At 30.8% G+C, this 13,644-nt stretch overlaps 1 protein-coding gene across 1 annotated transcript in view; it reads right to left on the minus strand.

The window, feature by feature from the left end:
• The window catches only part of LOC139499965 (uncharacterized), a 31,494-nt gene extending 19,333 nt beyond the window's left edge, over nucleotides 1-12,161 (minus strand). The window contains exons 1-2 of the mRNA XM_071288629.1: nucleotides 12,027-12,161; nucleotides 192-306 (exon numbers count right to left, since the gene is read on the minus strand). The gene's annotated coding sequence lies outside the window, so the exon portion shown is untranslated. The remainder of the gene's footprint in view (nucleotides 1-191; nucleotides 307-12,026) is intronic.
• Between the last annotated feature and the right edge of the window lie 1,483 nt (nucleotides 12,162-13,644).

Raw genomic sequence — 13,644 nt, forward strand, 5'->3', positions numbered from 1 at the left:
AAAATATATTGAAGTGTACATTTTCATTCAGTATTATAAAGTAAAAGGAGTTTAAGTAAGACTTTTTTAAATGAATTCTAAGGAACAAGCTTTATCCAATGGTGTATTACAGGGACAATATATATCTGATGTTAATTATCATGGGCAGAGAGTACAGTCAAATAAAAACATCATTTGCTGTTTATCCTTACATGTAAATAGAGGGTTGAGAACTACTTGGTCAGTCCTGAACCAAACAAAATCTGAGTTTGTTGGCATGTCAATTTAAGTAATCCAGTTATACGTCCGTGATGTAATCTGTATCACCTGAAAAAAAAAAAAAACACATCTTTAAAAATCAAAACAATAGTAAATTATTCATTGTTATTTAATTGACAGTCATCCTCCTAAACTGTATATTAAGTCCGTACAACATTGACATGAACGATGAAATTACAAAAAAGAATAAAAAAAAATAAAAAAAATTGCACAATATGACTATCAACGGACAGAGAGATGAATACATTAAAAATTGTTGATGAAGATAAATGATTGGATATGGTTTATAATAACAAGACTCAATTAATTCAAATCATAAAAAATCTCAATAAAAATGATAAATTCAGTTCAAGCCAGTAAATGTTCACAAGTAAATGAATGTATATGCTATAAAATAAGTAGGTACATATCTTATCTTAAAACTAAAATGTATTAATAATTTCATTTCTATTCGCAAAGAATGTGGTTTTAACTCATTATTTGAATTTTACATGCCATTATCAACTCAATAGATACAATGAAGTTCACAGGAATGGGCAGTTTGTCTTTTAAAATAGCAAGGTCTACCTCATGGTAGGTAACACAACCACATGCATCTCATTCAAAAAACATATTATTCTACGGAAGAATAAGCGGTTCATATATAAATGTACAACACTGAACATTAAAGCAGGACTAACACATATCCCCTATTACTCGACCACCAATGATTATACTAATACTGAAAAAATGTTCGTTTATCGTGCAAAATTGTAAATCTGGTATTCTTGATAAGTTTTTACTGTAACCTTATTTTCAAGTAGTACAAACGTGATCATGTAAATCCAAAAAAAAAAAAAAAAAATTAAAAATTGTTTTTGATAAAATTTTATATTTCCTTGACAGTGAAGTATTACAGGAAATAGTCCTTTAATACATTTTTTTTTATGTACACGGACATTTTGATAATATGTATTCAACGCAACATAATCCGTTTTCAGTCAGGTATGTTCAAATTAGTAAATGGTATTGGTACTGTGCTAATTCCTATGACTATCTGAAACGTTTGCAAAATTTCATTTAGAGTATATAATCTTTTTCAGTCGAGTAGGTTCTGAATCAAAGGCTAGTTAAATGTTTTAACATACACTATGAATTTGTAATTTATTCGTTAAACATTTCTATATATTCGCTTAAAATGATTATCATGTTCTGTAATAGTTATATACCGAGGGAAATGTGTTTCTTATCCAGACACGCCGTATCCCTAGGTGAATAGCTAACTTACACCCTATTCTAAGCTCTATATTGTTAACATTGATTATTAAATGAAAAAAAAAAACGATAGCATATATTTTATTGACAATATCAAACCATGATTTATAAGATAATTTTGTATTACATGAAACCCCACTAGTAACCATTTTTTTCGTCCAAACTTTGACAAATGAGTATATTTTACCAATGTCAAGGTTGTTTTGCATAGTCCAATTACATCCATGGGTTAATATGGATCAGCAGGTCAAGGTTGAAAAAAAGGTTGACCGTATCATGTATTCTTATTTACAAACAAAACATACGTCATGCTCCTTGAATGCAGTTGTCAACATGGAAGGGTATCAGACGGATGACATTGTGTGGCAAGCGTTAGATGTGATAGAAGAGACTAAAGATAAAGGCAATATCATAAACCAAAGTACTTACCTGTATAAGTTTAATTAAGCTAATCATAACTATATTTTTTATCTTACGTTTTAATAGAAAAAAACAAACCCTATTCTCGAGAATAAATAAACTTTCATATTCGGGCTTACAAAAGGATAAGTGTGTCTGCTATAGAAACCCGACTACCAGACACGCTCAGCAAACAAAGATACAGATTTAAAATTTCGTAACTCTCTCTTTTGAGTGCAGGGCTGATCCAGCTGGTTTTTTTTCAACTCAACAGAAAGGAGTAGGTAGCGAGAGTTAGAATGCCCCCTTAAAAAAGAATCACTGCTTTAGAGTAGAGACAAAGAATGACTGGGATAGAAATTATTATTTTCAGCAAAGGAGTAATTAAAGGAGTAATTTTATATTCAAAATAGATGCTTAATTGTTTTTCGCTATTGGAATTTTCTAAAATGTTTTTTTTTTAATATCTTAAAACAGTTTGTAGTGAACACTGTTAGCAATTTTTTTTACGTTCATGCTATTTAAACAATAATCAATTTCTATTGTTACGAAAACCAATGGAATTTGTTTGCGGGATGTAGAAGCAGGGGTTTCTAGAAACCCAGCTTATCACACCCTGTGGTCAAATCCATTCTTATTCGTAACAATAGATCTATTCAATTTATACGTGTTTCAAGAATAGAAACTATGAAGTATAACAATAGAGCTGGGGTGTAATTGGAGTTCGCATGAATATGGATTTAATGAGATCGAATTATTCACTTGCAAGTGAATAATTCATTATCAATGTTTATTAGCTTAATTTGACAAAATTGAATCATTTTAGCTGATAAAAGCTACTTATTTCACTATTTCACTTTCATTAATGATTGAACAAAATAATTTATACTTTAGATTTTTTATATATCTCGTAGCTTGTGCCCCTTTTAAGCCATCGGCCAATATGGCGTAAAGTGCTTTTCAATAAAGAATAATAATATACTTTGATGCAATTGACATCCCTCTTAAGAGAGAAAGAGATAGAGGGATTATTGCACTGGCTTGATGTACTGCACGGCAACGGGAAGTATTGAAAATCTTGTTTCGCTTCTATTTTACATCATTTGCAACAACATATTGTAGTAAACGATTGTTTCTCTTGTGGACCGTAATAACTTTTATTCATAGAGCAGAAACATATACATCCCTTTTAATCGGAAAAAAATATTTCATGCTAAGCTCGCTGTTATTTTTTTACAATTATGGATACAAATGCACCCTTTTCTCGAAACATGGATCTTCCTGAATATGCATGAAATATTCGCCACTGGACATATATCAAACATTATAATCAGTCGAAACTTCGATCCGCTCAACCTATTGTCATAGATACATAGATAAATTCAGCCGTATTTGACGTGAAACTGTACTTATGTGTCCCGTCATACTTTGAACCACACCATTATTTTATTTATTATTTTTACTGTAAGTCTGTTTTTTGTTATATCTACTTTACGTGAATCTGCATTTATGTATGCCGTCATACGACAAAATTATTTTTATGTCTACCTGTGCGAATTTCAAACGCGCAATTTTACACCAGTAATGAAAACCTTCTTTCATTTATGGGTAGACTTTACATAGATAAATTCAGCCGTATAAGAAAAGCAAAATGAGAATGTTAAATTTGATGTATGCCTTTTTGTGCTACTTTGTTACATTTGTTGTTTATGTAGTGATATTAAGATGATAACACAATATTGACTGTTGTACCCCTATTTTTGACATTTTTACTCTTTGAGTATGTTTGTTTTGTTCATGCATCGTTGACAATGTAATGGAATTTGATGCGACTGTCATACAAGTGAGAGGTTTAGCTAGCTATAAAACCAGGTTCAATCCACCATTTTCTACATTAGAAAATGCCTGTACCAAGTCAGGAATATGACAGTTGTTATCCATTCGTTTGATGTGTTTGGACTTTCGATTTTGCCTTTTGATTTTTGATTTTCCTTTTTGAATTTTCCTCGGAGTTCAGTATTTTTGTGTTTTTACTTTTTGAGTAATAATTATCATTTTTTCTTTCTTTCTGATTATATGCATTAAAAGGTGTGCCAAGCAACAGTTAATATTTCGGATAACTCCATAAAACACTCTAACAACGTGTCACTGTGAATAAACATTTAATTATACACACAGATGTTTCACCTGATTATGTGTACGAATTGTTTAAATCAAATATTTTAGTTTTACATGGAGTCTTAGTGTCAGTTGAAGTTACACGTTAATTTACATAATCTGTTTCTACTATTAACTTTAATAAATTACAGATAACTCAGCCGAAATTAGAAAGGAAAACAAATAATAAGATTTAAGTACATTTCACCGACAAGTTGACTGAGCAATTTGACCTAGCTAGGAGATTCTAAAGATGGAAGACTATTATTTTATAGGCAGTTGAGTGTCAAGTGTCAAATGTAGTTTATTTCTCCTTTTACGACACTTCTCGATGTTTCAATGTATAAAATTCGCACATAGATCCTGTCAGGATGGGAACTGCGTAGATTTGATGCCAGGCTCCTTGCATGTTTATAACACTTTATTTGTGACAACTCTAACCATAAGGGGGCGACGATAGCTTATTGTAAGGGTTCCAATATATACCATCATTTTTCTAGGAAGTTTTACACTCCTACCTAGGAGTTCACTCCCATATTCGGAAGAAGAACCGCAATCTTACTGATCAACACCAATATTGCTCTCGCCCCTAACATGCCTGGAAACCCCAGATTTAAGATTTATATTAATAAAATGTTTCACTTTATCTTTGCAATATTTTCCACTGGAAATAAAGTAAGCAAAAGTCACAATCAATAGTTGATAGGAAAAACTATCCCTGTGTTAGCCACTCTCAAAAAGGGGGTTAAATATACAAAACAATCAGACACAGGGATACATTATGGTTGCATTTAACGAAACGAAAGATAATAAAAAAAACTCACCGATTTATGTCCTGTACGGTATCAGATGTTTAACCGATAATACATGTGACATACACTGGTACATTGTATTCTTATATTCTTTTTAAAGGACATATATCTATAGACCATGCTTTTTAATTTTTTTAAATGGAGACACAACGCTGATAATTTGTTCAAATTCCAGTATTACTATGTTGTTGAATGCATGATATAGGTAACACATTTGCTCTTATCTAACCTTGAATCCTCTAAAAAAATGTAAAATTAGTCCTTGCCGTTCTTTCATTTCACAGATAGACGAACTGATGGACAATAGTTTATTTCTCTTTCTGACATTCTTACATTTTCAGACATTATAATACCTGTCATGTTATATGAATGATGAGAATGATGAATCCATTTACTTAAACCATTTTTAAACAATTATGTTTAAACGGACATTTAAAAGTAGTGCAATTTGATATAGCCATTTTAATGAGGATTTTTAAAAATAAACACATGTACATTAATAACTTGCCTTTAACTTTAAAATGTTTCTCTTCCTCACTTAGGGGATGGTATGAAAATTGTTTAGAATTTGGGACGTAAATAAAAGATTTTATATGTGTCCTATTAACACTATTTGGTATATTGTTAACATTGATTATTAAATAAAAAAAACCGATAGCATACACTTTATTGACAATATCAAACCATGATTTATAAGATAATTTTTGTTTAGTTTAAACATATTTATTTATAGTGGATTGGGGAAACAAGTTTTGCAACTTATATAAATCTCTTTCCACTTTGCGGGTATTTCTTTTTTGTATTACATGAAACCCCACTAGTAACCTTTGTTTGGTTATCTTCGCTCAAACTTTGACAAGTGAGTATATTTTACCAATGTCAAGGTTGTTTTGCATAGTCCAATTACATCCAAGGGTTAATATGGATCAGCAGGTCACGGTTGAAAAAAGGTGGCCGTATCATGTATTCTTATTTACAGACAAAACATACGTCATGCTCCTTGTATGCAGTTGTCAACATGGAAGGGTATGAGACGGATGACATTTTGTGGCAAGCGTTAGATGTGATAGAAGAGACTAAAGATAAAGGCAATATCATAAACCAAAGTACTTACCTGTATAAGTTTAATTAAGGTAGTCATAACTATATTTTTTATCTTACGTTTTTTATAGAAAAAATACAAACCCTCTTCTCAAGAATAAATAAACTTTCATATTCGGGCTTACAAAAAGATAAGTGTGTCTGCAATAGAAACCCGACTACCAGACACGCTCAGCATACAAAGATACAGATTTAATATTTCGTAACTCTCTCTTTTGAGTGCAGGGCTGATTCAGTTGTTTTTTTCCCAACTCAACAGAAAGGGGTAGGGGCTCCATTCATTCACATTTATTGATGAATGTAGAATCAGGGGTTTCTAGAAACCCCGCTCGTCACACTCTGTGGTCAAATCCATTGTTATTCGTAACAATAGATCTATTCAATTTACACGTGTTTCAAGAATAGAAACTATAAAGTATAACAATAGAATTGGGGTGTAATTTTCAAATCAATGTTTACATGTTACGTAACAGACCGTAACACGTGTAAAGATTCATAGTTTTTTTTTAATGCAGTTCAGACGTTAACGTATATGTAAAAGTAAATTAACGAGATGAGACTTACAGAATTGAGAATAATGTGCTTATAAACAGGACAAAACTCTAAAATTGTTTTCAATTTGAAACAACATTGTATCGATAAAAAATGCTACGTAGCAATCAGATGCAGCCCGTTTTAAAAAAAAGATAGAAAAATTCAGGGCCAAATTTTACTCTTCGTGACACTTCAAGGTTCACTTATGATCCATTATGGACCATATAGGGTGAGTAATATCCGAAATCTGTTTGACACCACCCTTATGAATTTAACTGACCCTCTATGGATCCATTGGGGGCCAGTAGCAAAAAAATAACTTGTATTTGACAATGATGCTAAAATCTGTGCTAGCAATCATCTTAAACAGTTTTTTGGTTGGTCTTTACTGTCTCTAACAGTGAGTATTTTACGAAAAACAACAATGACAGCTTTTGGATTTCTATGTAGTCATAGTGATTTTGTGTGCTGGAAGAGGAATAATGAATTTATTTTCGATTTACACATAGTCTCAAGGAATATGGCTCCGATGTTAAGTTTTGTCAATGATTTCTCATAACCAATGAGTTAAGCAAAGCACGCAGTCATATTCCAATTTTAATATGTACACCCTCTATTTATATGTATGTATTTTTGTACATAAATTTCTATTTATGCAGTTTTTGAATAGATGTTGCTATGGATAATATGAGTTTCTGTTGTAACTATTGAATTCATCAACTCTAAACAATGTTGCTTTGTACATTATCGTATCGGTTATGAAACAAATAATGACATTTAAGCTCTTAAACTTCACTATCCTGCAAATAATAAATCCGTTTCCAAGTAAAAAGTCGGCTGCTATGGTGATAAAACTAAAACAAGTCCCACACATTTTTCTATCTAATTTGGTAAAGTAGTATCCAAACTACATAACTACAGTGCTAACTATTCAGAACACATTTGCACTTTTCTGAAGAAAAAAAACACCAGAGAAAAATTGATAATTTCGCAAAATTCCCAATTTCAAAAAAGTTGAAATATTCATTTTTTGGCAAAATTTTTCAAAAAATTTACAAATTTGATTGATATGCAATCTTCCCTTAAATGAAGCTTAAATCAAGTTGTATCGATGTTACATATGAACATTAATGAAAATGCATGATTCTATTCATATTCAGGCTCAGAAATGTGGTGATTTAGCTGAATTTTGAAAGATTTTACCACGATTAACAACCCAAAAATAGAGTGTTCGTTACCATGTCAACCACTCATATTTTCCCACTCAAATTTTTTTTTGAGCAGTATTCACTTACTCTTCTACTAGGCCAATTAACGATAAAATCAGGAACCCTCATATATCACATGTATATGGCACTCTGCCTGGTTCTTTTAAAGAGCTGTACTTAAATTGACTAATCTCACGTTTGTTTAGTTTTCTCAATATGAAATCACTAATGTTGGGACAACACATTTTTTTCAAGTAAATCCGTGGAATAATCTCATAATTATGACTTATGCTTCAAATATAAAAAAAATCACAATTGTTTGGTTATACACCAAATAATAAAACTACTGTATATTGCAAAAATAAGAAGTGATGTCTTGTTTGTGTTGTTGATTATAAAAGAAAAACAACAAAGATATCAAATATTATAAATCATAGACGATTCTCTGAATGACTGCTGTACTTCATTATTTTTGTGATTTAACTTTTTTATAACACATTTTTTTTATTCAATATTAAAAACAAATAATCATTACATCACAAATCTTGATTAATTAAGTGATATTATTTTAAATCGCTTACATGAATATCTAGAACATTTGCAGATAAGTGTACCCTTACCAGTTAAATAAATGTATAGTATACATAAAGTGTTCCAGTTATATGTTACTACAACAATTAAAACCTGATATCAGAGATTAATGTGTTATAAATTTTCATAATAACATTTTAGTTTCCTGCCTGGCTACGTATCTAAATTCGTCATGCCTTCAGTGCAAATTTTATTGACCTTTTGTTATGCAATGTTAAAGCCCAGATATATTTGGCTTGACACAGTTAAAACCCATAAACATATATTCCTATACACAGGTAATCTACATGTATGTACAATATATGTATTTATTTAGAAAATGAAATTAGTTTTTTACGATTGCCTATATTCTCGCTTTGTTTCTATCGGTAGACTTCAGGAACAAAATTATAACTGTCTGACGTACATTTTCAGACCTTGACAAAACCGGAATATTAAACAGGTAGAATCCAGTTACTTAAATCATTGTTTCATTGATGATATGAGTTTATACCCCTTTGGAGAAATAACAAAAATATTATTAAAATAGGATGTACCTTAAGTGTACAAAAATAATGGAGGTTGATGTTGCTAGAAATTTCAAAAGGTTCCTCCAAAGAGAAGTGATTTAAATTAAAATCGGAAAAATTAAATGTTGATCTACTTGATCTAACTTTATATAATGTGCCTGTTTTCCCTTCTAATAGTTCTCCCTCGAGAGTTGAAAGTACAGAATTCGAAACAGATGAAGAGTTATATGACAAAAAAATACCTAACAAAAGCTTTGCCTCAGGGGAGTTGAAACCTTAGTTCTTTATAACTTCAATTTTTTTAACCGGACAATTTAAAAAAAGATTGTTATAAATCGTACTGACAACTGAAAAAGATTGTTATAAATCGTACTGACAACTGAGGTGATGATACCGTCGGGGACTGACAGTCCACCAGCAGACGAATCGACCCAATGCTGTAAAAAATGATAGCAACACGTTAAATAATTATGTAGATGTAGAAATTACAAAACTTTCTACATTTTCCAACGTTATCCAATGAAAGGGGCATATACGACTACTAAATAAAATTGAGAATGGAAATGGGGAATGTGTCAAAGAGACAACAACCCGACCAAATAAAAAACAACAGCAGAGGGTCACCAACAGGTCTTCAATGTAGCGAGAAATTCCCGCACCCGGAGGCGTCCTTCAGCTGGCCCTTAAACAAATATATACTAGTCCAGTGGTAATGAACGCCATACTAATTTCCAAATTGTACACAAGAAACTAAAATTAAAATAATACAAGACTAACAAAGGCCAGAGGCTCCTGACTTTGGACAGGCGCAAAAATGCGGCGGGGTTAAACATGTTTGTGAGATCTCAACCCTCCCCCTATACCTCTAACCAATGTAAAAAAGTAAACGCATAACAATTCGCACATTAAAATTCAGTTCAAGAGAAGTCCGAGTCTGATGTCAGAAGATGTCACCAAAGAAAATAAACAAAATGACAATAATACATAAATAACAACAGACTACTAGCAGATAACTGACATGCCAGCTCCAGACTTCAATTAAACTAACTGAAAGATTATGATTGCATCATATGAAATCAGGCACAAGACTTTCACCAGTGTTCTTTCGTTACTGCTTTTGCATTCTGCATTCAGTCCATTATTTTTTAAATAGAATTCGATGATTTTGCAGCAATCTGACAAAAGTGCGTTTTCTTTTTCGTTTGGAAATTTATCCTGAAGTCGATACGATGAATTCGTAGATGTTGAAAGTTATCTTTACAGTATTGATAAACCAATAGGGCTATCACGTGGCAGTAGACAACTTTTCCATGGGAGATAACAATTTTGCTCCATTTTTGCTCTACTACGTAAAGGTATGTCTTTTGTGGATATGATCCAAAATAACAAAAAAAAAACCACACAGACAGTTGTTCTAACTTTAAGACGTCCATTTTACCTCATATTTTGAACGATAAAATAAAAAAAGGACATGGCGGATTAAAACTATCTATCATAACTATATTACACAGCTACTTTTGCATAGGTACTATATGTACTATTTATGTACCACAAATCTGTAGTACTGGAAATCTACTTTTAATATTCAGTACTATTGTGTTACTTACGAATTATTGTAATATTCAAGTACCTGTATTTTACAGTACTTGATTTGTACTTGAAATTTTAGTACTACATATTTTTGGGTGCACGGTTACATTTTCAGCATTTTGAATGTTGGCTTTTTCAAATCTCATGAAGGTATGATGTTCAAACATGGAATACTGTGATCATTGTTGGTATCATTCTGGTACCAATATTTTGAGTACAAATCAAGTACTGGAAAATACAAGTACCTAAATATCACAATAATTTCAAAGTAAAGAAATAGTACTAAATATTACAAGTAAATTTCCAGTACTACAGATTTTAAGTACAGAAATAGTACCTATGCAAAAGTAGCTGTGTAAACAATGAAACCAATTAGGAATATATCTAATGTTTATATTTGAAACTTCTCTTTTTTGATATACTTTGTATGTTTAAATAAAGTTGAAGAATGAAATACATTAATGAAAAAAGATGTAAACATTGCACAATTTAGAAAACAAAACGTCCCACATCTCCTATACTGCATATTTATTCCAGACACCAGTACTTCAAAATTGTTGATTAAACATGACTTACAATCGGTAAGAACCTTAAAAAAACTTCCGACGTCAGCAAAAGGTGTTGACGCTTTTTGAGATTGGATTGGAATTATAATGATTTTTTTGGTAGAAATAATTGTTCTCAATAGGCAAAGTTGATGTGATGTTTTTGAAGGTGTTTATATGTGACCTTACTGTTTTGGATTATGTGATATAATGGCCAAAAAGATCATTATGTAAACGAAAATCAGTGACATACATTCAAACGCTCATTATTTCTATCTGAGCTTCTCTAGTGCTGAATAGTTACAATCCCCATACCCATCTCAAACTAAAAACAAATTACATTCGAAATCAACGAATATTTGTTTGTTCAAACGATACCAGAAATTCAAAACGGAAAGTCCCTAATGAAATGGCGAAATCAAAAGTTCAAACACATCGAATGAAAGGATAACAACTGTCATATTCCTGACTTGGTACAGGCATTTTCGAATTATTATGTGGACGATTCTGGATTTAACCTGCTTGTCTGCACCTCTTACTTGTATGACGATCGCATAAAGTTCCATTATGTTCACAATAATGTGTGAAAAAATATCAAATATCCTTTTTGAAAAACATGTTTGCTATTTGGAGGATTTGTTTTGCGCATTGTAAACGATATTAAAATAAGCAAACATAACATCGGTGCCAACAATTCAACGTTAAAAGCACTGGAATGAATTACTTCATTCCAAAAGGTTAGATACTCAAACTCGTTAAAACCATTATAATTGATCAATATTTTTATATTACAAAAAACTTCTTTTTGACATGTATTGTATCAGGTGAAGTGAAGTGAAGTAGATAATACCTGTTTATTTCAACGAAAACCTTGAATTTAAAAAAAAAGTTCATACGACGTGAAGTTTGTGGACATTATTCGTGTTATTACGAAGAAAGTATGTATCCTTGACTTCTACTTGTGTATAGTAAAAGGTCATTTGTAAGCCACAAAATACTAAAAATGCTAATAAAATATACTGTCAAAACAGTGGTCACAATGAAGCTTTTAAAAAGTAACAATATTACCTTAATCACTTTCTCCAAACACTGGTTATAATAACCTCTATGGCAAAAGTTTGAAAAAGCCTAGTCTCCGCATGAGAAAATGTGGGTCTATACCACAATCCTTTTGAATATATTAAATAAGAAGTCTTAATTCCTTCATTAATATAATATTGCCTACTAGGTGGCGTTATACTTCTTTAACTATAGGTTTGTTATTGTTGTTTACCGCTCTATTTATTTGGGAATTCTCATGGTTGTTTAAAAGGACAAACTAAATATAACAAATATTGAATTTGAAATTATTAAAATAGATATTTAATGTACAGGTTGTGGTGAGAAGTTGGCACGCAATCGTAATCTGATTTGCAGGTGAACGATTTTAGATACAAGCTCTTTCTCTCTAAATTATTTATATATAAAAGAAGTTTAATGTAAAGTAATTTGTCTTTTTATTAAAATTATTGAAGCAACTCATAATGCTTTAAATTGAAAAAAAAGTATTTTCTCTGTATATATGCTCTTATTACAACTATTATTTTTTCAATTAAGAAAGCATTAACCAAAACAACAGAAATATGTCGCTTAAGTCATTGTGTAAAAATTGAGAATCGTTGTTGTAGTTGTCTGGTGCATTTTACTAGTAGCATTCCATTTTCCTTTAAATTTGAATGATATAAGGGCTACAAAAAAGAGATATTTATTCAAAGAGGGGATTTAATGGTTTATTCATGTATTTGTATTACAATGCATTTAACACTTAATGTTCTGGCCCATTAATCTTTTAAATATTCATCTATATATACAACCATGAGACGTTTATATACCTTAGTTAGACTTAAAGACAAACTCCAGTGTATACGTATCTAATTGTTGTTACTAATATTTCAAGGTCAATCATTTATGTATCATACAATGTGCAAACTTGAATACAATCAAATATAATTTGTATAGTTTAAATGTCTTGACATAAACATTATACTTTTATGAAAAATTTGTATATCTAGTTTTATGAATAACGGTTTAACAATTTAAGGAAAAATAACATTTATAAAAATAATCATACAATAAAAAAAGTACTGGAAAGCATTTAAAGGATTAATCGTGGTATAAATGACAGGTAACAAAAAATGCAAAGTCGATAAATAATTAAACCGTATAAAAAATCGTTTTGAATAAACAGTCATAAACAAGGAAATTAAACTCTGCTTTCACATCATTTAACTTCATTTCTCCTAGAAATCTCTGCTAATAAAATGTGTGTCATAACAACAGTTTGAACCTTAGGTAGTTAAGCGTCTTTTATAAATAAGTAGAAGAGCAAGATGACAGCTGGGTTATTCATAACATTCGAAAAACAAGATAACTCTAAGTTTTTTTTAATCAAGTTTTAATGAGCTTGTTATTTCAACGATGAGGCCTGAAATGTAAACAAATCCCTTTAGAAAACTATTTAATGCATTGAAAGCCGCACAAATAGCATAAAATACCCAAAACATGTGTAAAATGTTTAATAACATATTTTTATCTTTTTCAGTAAATATTATGGACTCTAGAGTTTTTGTTGTTTTCGTTATTAACGGTAAGCGACATTTGTTATAAAATATAAATTACGGTGATTAAAAAATAAACACACCTTAAA

The sequence above is a fragment of the Mytilus edulis genome, chromosome 13, assembly GCF_963676685.1.
Source record: "Mytilus edulis chromosome 13, xbMytEdul2.2, whole genome shotgun sequence".
In the NCBI taxonomy this organism is placed as follows: Eukaryota; Metazoa; Mollusca; class Bivalvia; order Mytilida; family Mytilidae; genus Mytilus; species Mytilus edulis.